Raw genomic sequence first — 18078 nt, 5'->3', positions numbered from 1 at the left:
GAGTTCATATTCTTGTGGTAGCAAACATCTTACTATTCCCTAATGCTTCAAAGCATAGAGAATATGATTTTTCTTGGCACTGACTTGATCCTCTGAATAAGACTGAGGAGGAAAGCAAAAAGCTAGCAGCTGAGATGCAGGGTATATAGTTTAATGAACTTGGTAATCATACTCAGAGCTGCACAGATCTGTTTGGTAGCTGGTCTTCGTCATGGTCTGATCTCATTTTAGGAAGGAACTGAGCAGATACCTCTCTTCTGGTAACTTTTGGCAGTTGATTGTCTGAAGACAGCTATGTGGACTGCAAGGCAGGAGAGGAGCAGCGGCAATGGCACTGTCAGCAGTTGCAGGCAGCAGCAACAATGAAGATTTTGTGCAGAGTAAGTTTTGTCTGTTGGCATTGTAAGCCTCTGTGCCGTGATATTGGCTATGAAACCTTGGTGATGGTGCAGCCGGGGGGGGGGGCGTTCTGCATCAGCTGTGTTAAGGATGTCAGTATAAAAGAAGCTTACTGAGAGACTAATGGAGAGATGTGATAGTTGAGGCATCTGTTTTATATGAAAGCTTCAATGAGCATCATCAATAAACGGGGAGCAGGTATTGTGGGCTTCTCTATATTAACTTAAAAAAATCCACTTTGAATTACTTACATGTTTCTGATATGTTAATGGTTGTCCTTGAGGCAAATTCATACAATGCACCATGTATGGTTAACTGAATTTTAAATCTGGCTCCAGACATGCTGCAGTTACTGCAAAACAGCATACCTGTGTTTTGGGAAGCCTTTAACAGTTCAAGAGCTGTCAGTTCCAAGAAATCACGTGGGTAAAGGTTGTGTAAGGAACAAATCTCAGAAGACTTGCAAATTGCAGAAGGAACAAATCCCAGCAGAAGAGCCAGGTGAGGTGCTTGTTTGAAGTCTTTCCTTCAGGAAGTACACAGTTTCTCTGCTCTGGCAGCAAGTCAGTCTGCAACAGCAGATGAGAGTAAAATGACAAGGTATGTAGTTGAATCTCCTGTGTTACAGCTCCCTGAAAATTAATGCCGAGTTAATCTTACATATGCATGCTCATAAAATAGTAAAATACGTGATGAGCTTGAGGTAACACCATTTCTGAGCCTGACGTTTTTCTAAGCTATATTTCTTTGGTATAGATCACACTGTATAGTTAAGGATTTGCTCTACATATTCTTTCACCTGAATTTAGGGCTAACGTTAACATCTGCTGTAGACAACTCATGTGACTCTATAGTGACAAGAATAGCAACTGCTACTCGTGACAAAAAATAGACTGTATAATGTGCTTTAGGGCTAATTCATCCTCAAGCGTCTTTGACATGTAGATGTCGATGTAAATTGCTTCTCAAGCAACTGAGAGCATAAACTTGTTTGAATGCAAGAGGGCACAATTAAGATAGCTGACTGAAAATGGTGAGCTTCCATATTTTTCAGTATGGCTTACATCTCTGAGCCTGTGGACAAGGAGAAACAGTCACCACGTGAGTACCCTGCTCTGTAATACCAAGTGGGAATGTGATACAAGTATTACAGTGTAGTGTAATACTTGTAGAGGGTAATGCAAGTGGAAATATGAAGGGAATACTTGAAGCAGGCAGAGCTTGCTTGTAGAAGTGATCACCACCTGCAGTAACAGGCTGAAATTTGTGTCCAACCTTGCTTCCGAGCTAAGGACTTGGAAGACACCTACAAAGCTAGTTTCTACAACTTATACGTATATATGCAATGAAATGGCGAACAACCTTCCATCATACTGTTCAATACAGCAGATTTTATCTGCAAAAATATTGCTATTAATGTTTTAAAGGTTGTAGATTGGTCCTTAGTATTCAGATAATATAAGACAAAAATATCTTTGCTTTTAATTTGCAAGTGATGATAACTCTGTCCATCTAAAGTGGGTTAGGTTTTCAGGTTACCCAGTGAGTGTTAGAAGCATTGCTGTATCGATTTATTTGGCTGAATTTTAACTCTTTTCAGAAAATATAGGTACATCACTCTACTCCTTTAAAGACTTTTTTTTTCCTGTGCTGTTAAAAGTACAATGTTTTCAGTCGCCTGTGGGCAAAAATGATCTGACCATGTTGTAAGCTGTGTGATGCCCTTACAAGAACTGCTACCAATTCCACAAGTGATGTCTCTGTAGACCAGTGGACAAAACAGTGATATAATTGGGTAGTCAAAGGCAATTGGAGGCCAAAACACAATCATCTTCAAGTCACGGAAGAACAGAGATTCCTCTAGGCCTTGAACAACTAGCTTAAGAGAATCTGGGGGAGCTATTGCTTGGCTTTATTCAAAGTCTTTTAAACTAGTCTTTGCAATTTGCTATTCCCTAGCAGGCTAGTGCTTTACATCTGAGGTCATGGAGACTTACCTATGTAATGCTTTCCTTCTTGGATTAGTAGCCTTTGTGCTCATTAAAAACAGCAGGCATTTTGTGGGGTAGCACCCTGACTGCTAAGAACCTGTGTTAAGGAGGCACTGACATATGAATATCTTTCATATTCACATAGTCATATATTAACTCAGCCACAAGGCTAGCCTTTTTTGCTATTTTTTAATTTTTATTTTTTTAGAATAATGCCACAGAAATAATGGATTTTCACGTCCAAAGAAAGCATTGTGTTATTTCTGCTGTGGAGGCCTGTCCTGTGTTTTCTTGTACAGGTTCTTTTTGTTTAACTGCATTTTATCATATTCCAGAAGACAAAATCACAGAGCCTTACCATGAATATCCATACATGTTATCCACCTGAGTTATATGGATTTATGTATTTTCTTTCCTTTTCATAGTGTTCTCTTAACAGTGATAAGGAGCACTAAAAATACCCATGGATCTAAGGAAAAAGCTAGGAGAGAGATCATTCCTTGGCTGAGGATTTGGGAGGCAATTTAATAAAACAACAAATTAGGCCTTTACAAACCAAGTATGAGTTCTCTCTAATTATTTTGAAGAGTCTAGGTCAGCCACTTTGAAATCCAGGAAAACACTCTGAAGAAATGTACGCTGTCTGTGCTTACGCTCCTAAGGGTGAGCCATTAGAGCTTCTGAAGTTCTGCATTCATTATGGCTTCATACCCCTTTCTTCCCTGAAATCTGCTTTGGAAGATACCCTCTGCCACAGGACTATTCTCCAGATTTTATACACCTACTACTATTTTCAAGTAACATTTTCAGACCAATAAATCATTAAATTATAAAAGAAATGTAACCTAAATCATTAATAACATGTGGTGATGAAGATTTAGAAAAGACAGTAGCTAAAATGGTTTCTTGCAGAGACTATTGAGGTCAGAAAATGCTGAAACACTAAGTTTATTCCGTAGTTATGGAAGTAGCTACTTTTCTTCTTTCCCCATTGTGAAAGCAAGCTTGGACATTTGGTGGGGTGCATTTATAATAAGTGCTAATCAGGGTCAGCATTAGCCTACATATAACTTTTTTCAACTAAATATTCATGGCACCATGTCAGTAATGACTTACTAGCATTTCAAGATTTCTGGAAATTCCTTGGCTCTCATCCTATTGCCACTCCCAAGTTGGAATATAAGGAAACTTGGCTGAAAATATTAAGAACCTTTGTATTTCGTCTGCATAGAGAAAATAATTGCTATAAATTGATTGCTGTTATATTGGATATTTTATAGAAGATTAGCAAAATAGATTGATTGCAAGTGGAGTATAATCCTTTAAGGAATAAGATCACCCTTAAAAAATAAATCAGAAAAAAAAACCACCTGTAACCCTACATACACATACATTCTGCTTAATTTTAAGATGAAGTTAAAAGAATTGTAAATAGCTTCACCAGTATGAAGACTTCCAGCACTCGTGACTGATGGTTTGAAAATGAATTGAGGAAGACCAAAAAAAGAGTCAGTACAATGTTGATAATGTTTGTTTGGCTCATAAGGTTTGCATGTGCTGTCATCCATCAAAGAACACAGCTCAGCAGTGGCATTCCGCTGAGGCTGGAGTATACAGTATTACGTGACGCTTATTTAGAGATGTATGCGTGCCCTTGCTTTTGTTTTTCTGCGGATTATTTGGATATCTACATTTTGTACGTGGTGATGTTTTGGAATATTACCTCTGCAGGTAAGAACCCCAAATAGTATCAAGTCCAACATTTACTATCCCAGACAAATATAAGGAATAAATTAAATATAACATTAATATTACAGATGTGGGATGTTCATGGAAAAATATGTGAAAGAATGTCTTTGAATAAATCTCAGATCTGTTTCTCAAACAACATGCTTATCACACGACTAATTTGAAAACTTGCTGAGAGACAGCAAGTGAGTAAACCTGGCTTTGGGATTCTGCCATGTCCTTGGACCTTCCCACACAAAAATGTTAATAACAATCAGACTTATTCCAAAAACAAGAATAGAGAACAGGAATTACACGTGTTCATTTAGCTTGACCCTGCCAGGTGGTGAACTTTTTCTACGATGGCAACGCTACAATGAGAAGTTACACAGACCCATAACTTTGAATAATATTTTTTGGCACTGATTTCTCTGCCCTCCAGGACTGAAATTTACTCAGCGTTGTGCAACCATGGGCTTGCAGGAGAATTTTGGCTCAGAGGACCCTGACAAAGAGGATGGGAAATATTTGTTGGGAATGGGTGATCTGGCCAACCAGCTGAAGAGGGGCCGTGATGCTGCTGCCACCACCCCTGTAGGAGGGAGGAGAGCTGAAGATGCTCTTCTCTTGAGGATGGAGCCCATTCTCCCGAATATATTCAGTCGTACAACAGAAGCCAAAGTAAAATACATCCAGCAAAATATTTGCCATTGTAAATAAAGCTTAGATTTCTTTTCCTTTGCACTTAATAGGTTCTGTCCTTTAGATGGTGGGCAGCTAAGGTAACTCTATCTGTGCTTGTATTTTCCTCAAACTCCAGCCACTTGAGGAACTATTGCTGGTTAGGTTAAGCAGTACAAATCTACACCACATCAGGTGGAGAACAAAGCGCATGCTGACTCTTGCCAAGGTTCACAGCAGAGACTTGGAGATGATCTTCTCACAATATTTGCTTGCCTGTCAGCAGGGGTGGCTGGTGTTAGTAGTGCTGAGAGCAGGCAGCTGGCTCACACGCTATGTTTCTTCTAATATTTAGGGGAAGAAGGTACTGACACCGAAAGAAAGAGTCCATGAGGACCTTGGATCGCATTAGTTAAAACTAACTATGGTAAACTGGGCTTGTTTTGTATCTCTCACACTGTCCCAGTTTGTTTGTAAACAATATTTTGGACACTGAGACCTGTCACAACCCAACCATAGGTGCTCTCTGTTTTTCTCCCTAGCAGCTGTTGGACACATACAGCCCCTTGGGGATGTAGGGGCTGGTAAAGTTTCCCATGTGGTTTGTAGTTTTTCCCCTGTCTTTCTTTATCATCACCAATCCAGAAAGCAATAATTTAAAATTGCAAGATTTTGGAATGTGGTTCTAGACCTGATCTCTTTTGGGGGACAGTCTCTCTGGTTGGAAATCCTTTGTCACTTTCCGTGTTGCCAGCTGTAAGACAGTGAAACATCCTGGCCCAGTGCTTCTCCAGTGGGTGAGCTGTTCATATCGGAGCCAAGCTATCACTTTTAGCACTTCAGCAGGTGATTAACCAGCAGCTGAGTCATCCCTGTCCAGGGCTAGCACATCCAGAACCAAGGGAGGGGTGGATTGCCGGGGAAAGGAAGCACAACAAATCTTCCTCTGCTAATTCATGCCATCTGGGAGTGACAGCCTGTAGGCCTGCAGCTTTATTTGCAAAATATTGTTTACAATTTTTATTACAAAGTCCATAGGGAAAAAGACCTAATTATATTTAACAGTTCATCATCATTACACAAACTGTTGTTCTGGAGTCAGCTTCAGAAAACAGGAAGAAATACTCATAAATTGGTTTCTTGCCCCCTTTTTTTTTTTTTTTTCCCAGACTATTGTTGGTAAGAAGTCAAACAATTAGATGGGAAAATTGGAAGTGAACCTCGTGTCATGCAACTGGAGTCTTTTGGTGTTAGAGGTCTCGGTGGTGAGCCACAGAGGATATGAGCTGTTGTGGAGTCTTGACTCATCAATTTTGTCTGTGGTAACCCAGGCTTAAACGGGAGGTCTCTTGGCCCAAATGTTAATAATTGAAGAGAGGGGAAGCAATCGCAAATGATCATCTGTGAGCAGATGATGCCGTGTCATGCCTGCGGCTCACGTGTCCCAGTGCTTGCACAATCACTTTGTTTAAGCGTGAAATTACATAAAGCCAGCCATTAACCCCACAGAAGCTTCTCCCTTTAACCTGCTGGGTTAGCAAATTTGATCAGCTCAGTGAGGGATCCCCCACGTGTGAGAACTGGCAGAGGGTTGAAGGTGAGCCTGTCCCTGGGCAAGGGGAAGAAGGGTTGGGAAAGCAGGCAGGATCTCCACATTTCGACAACAGGAAGCTGTTAGATAACTCAGCCCTCCAATTTAACTCACTTTAGAGCAGTTTGTTTCTTGATCTCAGCTGCCACATTAAACAAAAATCAGTATTAATTAGTATAAAAATAAGTTCATTTCCTTCTGGTGCACCAACAATTAAACACAAAACTCTGCAAGCTAAAGGTACACGGTGGATTATTCATTAACCCACAGTGCAGAAAAGCCAAATTCACAGATGATGTAACACTCCAGCACACTTGCTTGCAGTCAAAATATGTTTTTGAAGATCACTTTGATCGGTCATTTCCATGGCAAAGGACCATCCGCTGCACTTCCACTCTGACCGCGTGGCCTGGAGTGAATTTCTACCATCAAGGGCTGGGGTGAGTGGAGTGGACACAGTTGTCTTCTCAAAGGGAAGACTAAGTTTGGGTTACCCTCAGGACAAGAAAATTGGACGAGAAGTAGGCTCCAGGTTCCCAAATCAGCTCAGTTTCTGTAAGAGATCATGAGTGGAGCCAAGATATTCCCAGATACGCCTCTTCCTTTTTGCCCCTGCTTCCCCAGACAGGAGGAGGAGCTGGGAATTTAGCATGTGGTGCAGGTTCTTGAGGAAGCTCAATGAAGGTGTAAAAGCAGGAGTGTGCTATCAACAGTTAAACATCAGGATCTGAGGCACATCAAGTGTCCGAACATTTCCATTCTATGAGCATAGCCTGAGACATAGGCAGAGGGCCCAACACTTAGAGGAAAGAAACTGCCTGAAATCACAGCTTTCCTTTCTGAAAACCTTGTCTGAAACTCAGTCTTTGGGCTTGGGTCTAGAAATACAAGAGTCCTTGGCATCAGTGGGGATGCCACAGGCCTACAAAGAACAGGGCACAGACTACAGTGCTCCTGCCCACATGCATCAGCCATGACCAAGGTGCCAGATCTCACTTGCTAACCTGGGAGCTTTGATGCTACAGGGGTGTGTGAACTTCTAATTGTTATTCATGACAATGAAGTACCTAAGGCCTAGATCTTTTATATTGGCAATAAAAATCCTCTTCCAGGGGATTTTTTAAAGATAAAAACATAATTTTATTATTAAATACTAAAGCAAGATATATTTCTTAAAGTCTGCAAATACTCTCAACTATTCTATTTTTCCATTCTGTCTCCTGTTGCTTGAATTAGCCTTATAAATGATACTTAGCTTAATAACATCCAAATAGTTTAAACAGTTCTCAAAGAAGAGGGGAAAATATGCCTCTGGTTTTGAGAGCTAAAATGTGATTGCCTCAACAGAGACTCGAAAACCTGCACATGGAGTATGAAGACAGCTTAGAAGTTTGAAAAATGAAGTAAAAAATTACTTAGGATAAGTTACCTGGGAAATTACCTGTCTTCATAATAGGGTGAGATGGCCTCTTCAGTGGTGCCACTAACTGGCATTCCCCGGATCATTTTTTCAGCACAGCTGGTAGAACATGGTCTGTGTTGAGGAATTTGGAAGTTGTTTTTCTCCTCTAAGTTAATAAAATCTTGGCGGACATCTTTTTTTTTTCTTGTTCTTTTTCTTTTTTTTCCCTTTTTTATTTTTTCTCTGAGGATTAGGTCTTTGGAGTTCCTGAGGAAGGAGAGTACCAGTTACGCAGTCTGGCTTCTTGGGAATAGAAGACATTACTTTGGTTTCCTATTGGCATCTTTGCTGAATCAAAATGTACTTTAACTCTGCTGGGTGAGAGTTAATTGGATGCTTTCTTTTAATGTCCGTAGGTGAAGCTGATCGTTAGGGATGCTGTTTGCTCTACACCCAGGTAACTTGTTAGGAGCAGATGACACACCTGCTAATAAGCAGGTTGATGGATTTGCATCGCTCTCAAACAGCTTTCATTCTGTTTAGCAGAGACAACATTTCAAAAGGCTGCTATCATCATGTCTTGGGACATTCTGAGGTTCATTTCAAAGCAGAATAACCTCTGAACTCCCTGACACAAGCAGCACGTTTTCTTACATGGTACTGGTATTGATGGTCTAAGTGTTTCTTGTCCACCTCACACAAATTAAGCTCCTTCTCCTACCACCCAGCAGGGCTCAGCACTGCAGCTCAGCCCTTACTGACTGCTAACAAACAGCTTCCCTCTGATCCGTCAGTGAAAGTAAAGAGCCTTCACAGGAGTAAGCTGCTGGCTGTTCTTCAGGATAGATTGGATGAATATGGATGTGCTTTAATAAATTGAGTGCTTTATGGACATGATGATTGAAATGTCTTCATTGGGATATATTAGGGGGTAATACAGTGAAAGAAATAGAAGAGAAATTAAAATACAATGAGATAATTTAAAGACAACTAGTTAATGTTGCTATATTTATTTGGAAATGTCCAGAACCTTTTAAGAAATTGCTTTTAGAAATTTCTCTATTTTTTTGGTTGCTTAACATTAAAAATAATCAAACAGTATCCAAATATGCTTCTAATTTTAAGAGGACTAAATCAAAGTTCCCTTTTAACAAAAACCATGTGACTGATAAAAACAATATTGTTTCAACTTCAGAAACCAGGAAACGACAGTACAGTCTAAGGAACATGTATAGGAAGAAAAATAAAATAACTTGGCAAACAGATGCCCTTGCAACCAAATGCTAATATTTCAAAGTAAAATTAACTTCTATTTCACTTTGCTAACAAAGCTTTTTACTCCAGTGGCTGAAGAAGTGACATCTAATAATGGCTGGCCTGATTATTTCACAGAGTCAGGGAAGACTTATTACCCTACCTAAGAAAACAGAGCAGTCAGCATATGCTGGGTGATGAAGGCACAAGCGATGTATTGAAATGGAATCAGGCAGTGAAACAAGGGGTCTATCGATATCTGACCCAAGAAAAACAATTGTAAGGGACCTGTCTTCATAATAGTGTATGAAATAGTGTAATAAATTGTTTTATGCTCCAGGAGTGCTGTATGCCCAGAGACAGCAGGACAAATTTATCAATTGCTGTAACATAAGCAAGGGAAATATTAACAAAGTCGTCTTCTCTCTCAAAAAATCCTGATCTTTATGCTATTCTTCAGGGGCTTGAGGTGCAGAAGGGACACACACACTTTATTTAGTCATTTTAAGGCCATTTGGTTAAATACTGTGGGAGTCAATATTATCTGCGAGCTGCCTGACAGGCTGTTTCAGACTAAATCCAAAGCAGGGGGTCAGTAAGGTCTCCTCCAAAGACCCACCGAGAAGACAGAGCAGACTGAAGCCCACACACATCCCCCAGCAGAGAAAGTGATACAGGGAGGCAGTTTCTAGGAGGAAAAAATAGAATAAAATCCTTTCTGATGGCGCAAGCATCTCTCGCTGGAGTACTCACACTTTTAATTAAAAGAAATGCCTAACTTCTGTGGTTCTCAGTCTTTCAGGATGCAGAGAACTGACCTTCTGGCCAGAGATGTCAAAAACCCCTATTCCACACAGATTGCAATAGAGCAACTCAGAGTTTGCCAAAAATATTCACTACCCACAAAAGGGTTTATGCACGTGAATTTAACACAGTGGATGGTTTGCCCTGTTAGAAACCCCCAGAATGTGTGGGGTGAGAAGTGCCAGGATGCTTTCCGGTTTTGTGATGATTTCCTGCTCCAGCCTGTTTTCGGGTTAAGATTTTACCTGCGCTGAAACAGAAAGCAGAGAGGCGGGCACGTGAAATAGCTCACGTTGCTTTGGGCTCAGTTTCAGATGATGATTTTGGAGCTCCACGGGCTGGTTGTGGAGCACTGTCACAACCTCTGCTTTGAAGACCTGACCCACCAGCTCGCCACAAGCCCTGCTCAGCCGCGCCATCCCCATCACGCCCTCTCTCGGTGGGAAATCTCCCCACCGCAACAGCTCCGCTCTTTCTCCACCAAAAATACTGCATAAAACTGATAGTTTAATAAGTACCGAATTGCGCTGCACCAATAAAAGTAAGTTTCTTGGCAAAGCACTTGATCTGGCCCCATCTAGCGTGATGAAAAGTGGCTCGTTAAATTAAGCCAATTTGCTTACCTAAAGTTTGCTGAATCTGTTCTTGCAGTGCCACATGTTGAATGTCCATTTAAAGGCTTATATAAGAACATCTGCAAGCCTCCTGCCTCAGAAACGTCTCCGGAGAAGTATTAATCCCCTAGTGAATGGGGAATTCGATTTCTCATGGGTTTGCACAGAACCTAGCAGTGTGAATATGGACCTGGAGATAAATCAGAGGAAAAACACACACATAATGTCATTCACTACAAGTCAACAGCAATTCTTTACTTAATCAAAGACTGCAAACCAAAGCATAGGTGAAGCCATTCACATTTTAAAACATCAGATTCTGTGATTTCAGAGACAACATCATTAACTGGTCACTGTTTCACACGCCAAATTGTTGAGACCTCACCAGCACACTCAGAAACTTGCATTTCTGGACCAGCACAAAACTAGGCAGATCTGTACCCATTTGAGTCAAACTGAGAATTGTTTTTTTACCCCACCACAAGGACCGTCTGGCTCTTTGCAGGTGTCTGCAGGTGGCTTTTTTGGGAGCCCAATATTCTGTGGCTGCCAAGAGAGATAGTGGTGATCTCTGCCAACCCCTGGCTGGCAATTTCTCTACACCACAGAAAACCGAAGCCTGTTGTGAACTCTTCTTGTCCCTCAGCAACCCTAAAAGAGCTGAGGTGTTAAAGTATTTATTAGCATAATTGATTCTTGGGGTTTTGAGCATTAAAATTTAAAGGGCAGTAACCTGAAAATTGCTTTTAACACGTGGGTAGGTTAAGACCTACCACTAAGCCTTTCCAGTGCTTTTCTGCTCCTCACGTATGTAGGTTTCCACCATTTAATTGCAACGTGACCACATCCAGGACTACAAAGACTGGCACACTGTCACAAAGACTATTTAAAATGCCCAGCTGGTGAAACTGGGAGCTCTTTGCTCCTTCTAGGTTTTATCTGTTTTTACCTGCCTGCCACCCCCAGAAGAACAGCCCTTGTGTACTGATGGGTATAGACACCAAAACCCTACTTTAGCAAGCACAAAAAGCCTTGCTTGACCTGGGGTAGTAGCAGTGGCTTCAGCATTTGCTCCCTGCTCACTTTGACACCTTGCATCATCCCTCCCAGCCTGGGGGCACAGCTGAAGCTGCATGGTGGAGTAACCAGTTATTGAAAAAAAATGCTGAAAAGCAATGGTCCTCCCTTTCTTCCCATTTTTTCTATGCTGCTTTGTGGCTGCTTGCATTCCCCAGGCTCTCACCATCTACACAGATAGCTAACAAGCAAACAGGCCCTTAGGGATCTATGTGTTGAATTTAAGAGTCAAAGCAGTTCTTCCATTCTGAACTGGACTAGCCCAGAATCTTAAGCTGCCATCTTTTATTTAAGGAATTGCTTAACTTGTCAAGTAGAATACTAAAACACAGCATTTCTTAGGCCATCAATAAAGTCTGTTTGAATCCTCCAGCCACTGGGAAATTTAGAGCCAAAGTACTGAAGGCTGACACTACAGGATAGGCAAATTCATAGTGCACACCCTGCCTTCGGATCTGTCCCTTTATCCCCTCCTCCTTACCTATGCACTGAAGCAAGCACTCAGGATTGCTTAGGGGTCCACACATTTAAAGGCAAGACAAATTTTGAGATTCATGTGCCATAATAAACACTATTGCCAACAGGCTATTATTTGTGAAAATAATGCAAAATCCTCTTTGACAAAACAGTTGCAGTCTTTTGTCATCAAAAAAAAGTTCAAATTCTTCACTGTCTTATAACTGTTCTCAAGCTTGAATTGTTATTGAGCTCGAGCTGAGCCCTATTTCTACTATTAGCATAAACTAGTTGTTTTTTTGTTTGTTTGTTTGTTTGTTTTTGCCTGTCATTGTACATTTTCTTTTTTATTTTACAGTCGCTTTCAATTGTGGAATAACTTTTAAGTGTAAGTATCTTTGCTGCTTAGAATTTTTAACCCACTGATATAACATGGTATAGTGTTATCTACACAGGCAATACTCATATTTGATAGACCCTAAATCAATTTTGTTGCATGCACGTACAACAAAAATCTGATACCTGACTACAAAGTTCCCAAATTGCACAATTTGAAGTATTATAATTAACATCACCCAACATTCATATACAACTGCTTTAATGGAAGGAAAAAAAAAAAAAAAAAAAAAAAAAAAGCTAAAATGTTTCATTTTCATCCCTTCCAGTAGTAATAAATTTATAAAGAGAGTGGCTTTTTGCTGTTGTTATTGCTTGGTTACTTTATTTCAAATTACTGATCCATAGCATGCCTGAAATGGTGTTTTGCAATATCTGAGGGCCATTACTCTTATTTTACGGGACAATGGATGGCATTAATATTCCCTGGCACACAGGATGGGTATTGTGCCAGGAAAGTGTCACATTAAGTGTTAAAACAAAGCAACGACAACAAGAAAGAAAAAAAGAAGGAGAAAAAAAAAAAGAAAGGCAAGAATTTAACAGCATCTTTCCAAAAGCAAAGGCTGAATTTAAAAACCTTTGAGGAAAAAAAAAATACGAAGTCTATTGGAGAAAGTTTAATCAAAAACATTGAGATATACAGGTAGTCAAAGATGCACACATTACGGTGCCATTGAGGGTGTTAGAAACAAGACATCTTCACTAAAAGGGAATGAAAAGTGTAGGTCAGAGAAAAAGCCAAAACAGGAGGAGGTGTTTGTGGTGGTGTTTACTGTAAAAGGGTAAAAACATTTTCCAGGTAAAATACAAATTTGGCATTAACAGAAAGCATTTGTTATTTAGCAGCTTCAAAAGGTGGAGCATAGCTCGTAAACACTGATGTAATCCAGGGAAATATGAAATAAGAGGAGGTAAGGTGCTTTTTGAAACTGAAACTGAAAACTGCTTGTTAGAAAAATAGCAGAGATTGAGCAATTACAGATTCTCATTTCGGTTTCACGTCTGCGTTCTGCCAAGGCACTTAACTGTCAGGAAATGTTTGCAGAGTGCATCTGTTTATCGAAGGAAAAAAAGTAAAGTAGCAGCTCAAGGGTACCAGGGCTTTTAAAGAAAGAGCAATCAATGATTGGGAGAACAGTACAAAATACAATTCACCAGCGATGTTCAAGTTTTAAAACAAACACAACAGTATGAAACAGTAGCAGGTTGTGGAGTAATTGCAGACAGAGTTAAATAGATTAGGAGTGGAGCAGCAGACAGAATCTGCTCACATTGAATGCTTAGCCCCTGAAATAAGGGGACTGTGAATCCAAATATTATTTTGGAGTTTATAAAGGACCTGGACATGCCAATCTTTCAATTACCTCAGTAAATGAGAAATATATATACATATATATAGCTAAACAAAAAAGCAATTCTAAAAACTATTTTTAAAACGATGTGTTTAGAAAACAGTAGGTGTATGCTTGACTTCATTGGCAATTAAGATTTTATTAGCTTTGAAAACCACCACCAAAAGAAACCTCTCTCCTTCCTTCCATGGAAAAGCCATGCCTCTCCAACTTGTCTGATTTTGTTAAATAATATACAATACATTAGCAATTACTCCCACAGACAACATCAGTAGAAAGTGTTTGGACTCCACGACCCTTGTAGGTCCCTTCCAGTTCCATGATTCAATAGCCTTCACGTCTCCTTAGAAGAGATTATCCAGAGAAGGCACAATTAACAATAATCAGTCCATCACTGTAGTATTTCAGGATTGCAAAGATATGAAAAACGGTTGTAGTTCTTGGTCTAACAAACTCTGGTATTACTTTTACCGCTCCTACAGTGCCACGGCTGTGTAGAGCATTGCACAGACTAACACAGAAGAGCAGGCTGCTGCTGAAGGAGCTGACAGCCTGCACTGAGCACAAGGCACCACCACACAAGTGAGACTTGAAACCTTTTATTATTATTATTATCTTGAGAAAGGGCTACCAGAACTTCTAAGAAATAGTGAGATGCTTTCACTAGCAACCTAATTAACGCTTTATAAAGATACACATATAGATGTGGACATTCCCACATATAAGCTAGAGTAACCTGTTCTTTTTAATCACCAGGAGTGAGCTATAAAAGTGCATTTTGGGGCTGAAGGGGAAGCTAATGTTGTAAGAAACACTTACAAAAAAAAAAAAAAAAGTTAAAAAAATGTAATGCTAAGAAAAGAAGTTCTATAACATCAGCAAGGAAGATATCACAGCCAGAGCTAACAGAAACTATAGCTTGAGAAAAAAGACTGGGCAAAAGACACTTAGGGAAGATAAAGCTGCAGAATGAGACCTGGAGGTTTCAGCAAACCGTGCACCTTGTACATAGATGGCGATCATGAAGTTACGAGACAAGTGAGGAAAGAAAGCAATTAGGAAAAAGGAAGAAAGTGATAGAGAAATCAGGAGATGAAATAGCATTGTACCTGGGGGGTGGGGTGAATCCACAAAACCAGAATAAGGAGAAGAGAGTCCGTGGGGCAGAATTTAGTCTTAGTGCAAGGTAAGGGGTTGAAATTAGTGAAGGAAATGCTGAAGGGGAGACAGGTAAGGTGCACAGGAATTACAAGTCAGCTGCATTCGGTTTAGCAGCTCAAGTGTGAAAATGGAAGTAGGCGTGTGACTTAAAAATCATTGTGTTGAAGGCATTAGAACTGCAGTCAGTCAGAAAAGGATTTGCAGATAGAAGGCATCACGACAGTTTCTCCATCTTTCAGGATTTTATTTATGCAAAATCTGACAAGTCTTAGTTAAGTACACAACATCATATATATAGACTTACTAAAGCTTTATTTTGATAACCCACTGCATTAAGTAGGTATAAATGTAGTATATCTCTTTCACATTTTTCTATCAAACAGGCTGCAACAATTTTTGTTTTTTAAAAAAGTCTGCATGTTTTTCTCTATTACTTTCCATACTCACAGAATTACTCCAGTTGCCTCAAGTTCTTGAAAGAAAATAAATCAGCTAATACTATACACTTCCTGCAAGCTTTTCTCATGCTGTGATTACTTTTTTCATAGCTCCTTTGGAAGACTGCCTTAAAAGATGCAGGCACGTTTAGCACGAGTTAAGGGCTGCCTCCGAAGGCATTAAAGCAGAGCAATATTGCATACCCAATTCATCCTACCTGCTCTGCAGAAGTTTGAGCAAAGCCTCCCTAGATGTGCATGTCGTCGGTCACACAGAAGAGTGCAGGGGCCCAGTTTTGTTCAGGGGAGACCATGAACTAGGCTCAGAGCTGCAGCACCTGCGACCCCCTGCCTTGCAAAGCTTCACCTTTTAAAGCCAAAGAGGTTTTCAGGACTCTGGAGCTAGATGATGGACACCTCCAGGAGCACAAACTCATACCAGTCACGGCAGCAGAAAGCTCCAGAGCCAAGCGTATGAGCCTTGTGCTGAAGAATAATGGGAAATGCAAGCTGGTAAAACACACAGATGCGAGTCTGGATGTTTACCTGGGCCTGGCAGCGAGCCTGCAGCTGCTGCTGGCTCAGTGCTCAGCTCTGATCAAGTGACCACAGTGGAAAAAGCACTCTTTTGAGGACCGTACTCCAGGACTTCTCCGGCTGCACATAAACCCCGTTCTCCAGCAGCCGAGACTCCAGCCTCCCTTCTGTCTATAGTGTAGAGACGACACCAAGACTCCCTTTCTCCTGCATAAATTTTTATCTCCGTGGGAAGACACTAAAAAAAACTAAAGCGAGCCAGTAGTAGGTGTAGTGATTTTGTTTTCATAGTCTTGGTTGTGCAACAGCACCATCCAGCTGTCAAACAAAAAATGAAACATCTTACCACCACTGTCCAGATTTGGCCCTCGTACTACAAACAAAATTAAGAATTGCTGCTAAACAAAACCCACAGGGGGCATTTTCCCTTCTTCTCCAGGAATCACGTTGGTCCTTTATGATGCATTCCCAGGTTAGTGCACAGGAATGTGTTCGCTTCAGTGAAATGAGGAGCCCAACCCAGTTTATTTCTGCCCAGTAAGGCTGGCAGTCCACAGCTTACCTCAGTGTCTCAGTGAAGTGATGAATATAAACCCAGATATGAGGAAAAGACTGCTGTCTTTGGCTCACAACCAAAGACAGTTAAACACACGACAAAAAAATAATGAAAACAAATCAACCATTTAACACATAAGAGCCTATGTTTTGGCTATTAATTTATCGCTCGTCAGCTTCAGAAGTAGGAGCAGCAACCTCCAATGAATGGAAGAAAAACACAACTGATTACCTGAACGAAATGCACAAGGTCACTGCTTACAGTGCCCTCAGATCTTCACTAAAATCAGGTATGCCCTAACACCCAGAAGGAGCTTACCATGTGTGTCCACGGATGATCAGGCGGTCTAATGTTAGAAAACCATCCTTGTATTATATATGCCTTAGCCTGTCCTACAATTCCACTTCTGCATTGTGAAATACATTCCCTGCTTGGAAGTATCTCCTCTTCTGGCTTTCTGAAATCCAGTCCTTGCAGTATCACAGGCACCCTGCACAGTTTTGTAAGTCAATCATCTTCCAAGGGAAAACAAATAGTGGAAACTTGCCAAGCAAATACTAGCAGGGAAAAGAAAAACAAGAAGTAAATGCACAAACTAGAAGGGGCATTTCTACAGTCAAAAATCTGAAAGAAATAACCTAGAATAAACGAGATGGCTTCAAGAAACTCGAGCTCATGCAGAAAAGCATCAGCATAATCCCGAAGAGGAAATGCTGTTTTTGATGCAAAGAATTAAAGCATAGGGCAGATTTAAGCATAATCCCAAAACTTGAGTGCAGCAACAGGAAAACAGCAAGCACTAGAATAGCAACTAAAGCCATAGGAGCAAGGAGACCATGCCCAAAGATTTAGCTGAGGTGCCAAATGACGAGCCTGTGCCAAGTGGGAGAGAAGGTGCCCTTAAATGAGCAAAGCAGCAATGCCGGAAGAGTCCAGAGAGATACAACCCTAAGGAAAAGTGGACAGCCAGCTCCTCCAAAACTGCAGATGAACACGAAAGTTAACAAGAGGCACAGCCAATGAGGAAGTACAACTAAGCTCGACTAATGAAAGCAAGAGATCCTCCTTTCAGGAGAGCACAGGATCCTCACGAAGTAGATCTGTACTAGAAAGCCGTTGCAGGACTACATTAGGGCAGAGAAAGAACGGAGCTACAAGAAAAATGCTGGAACTGGAACATAGGCCAAAATGCTCAAACCAGTAAAAGGAAGAATTGGTGCCAATTCAGAAGAAAAGCCTGGTAAATAAGAGGATATTGAACAAATTTAGAAGCGGTGGGCAAGGTAGAACCTTTGGGTCTGCTCTGAAAGTTTCTCCTCTGCTCCAAACAAAAACCACAATGAACAGCAACAGCAAAGTTTAAATGTTAAGTAGAGAGAAAACATTTCAAAATAAAGAATCTCATGATCTTTATTGAAGAAGGTCTATTTCCCTTGCCAGGAACTCACTAGAAAACTTGTGACATGGTTTGGAGGCTGGACAGCTATGCTCAGAGCACTGTGCACTCCGGAGGCATAGAGTTACACACACTTTCCAGTAACAGAAATGGCATGATCGATCCACTTCAACACTCAGGTGTAAAAGGAGAGCAGCCAGAAAGAAAAAAAAAGAGGAAAAGTAGATCTCTATTAGTTACTAG

The sequence above is a fragment of the Oxyura jamaicensis genome, chromosome 2, assembly GCF_011077185.1.
Source record: "Oxyura jamaicensis isolate SHBP4307 breed ruddy duck chromosome 2, BPBGC_Ojam_1.0, whole genome shotgun sequence".
Lineage (NCBI taxonomy): Eukaryota > Metazoa > Chordata > Aves > Anseriformes > Anatidae > Oxyura > Oxyura jamaicensis.
The sequence above is the reverse complement of the archived record's forward strand: the minus strand, read 5'-3'. Positions refer to the sequence as shown.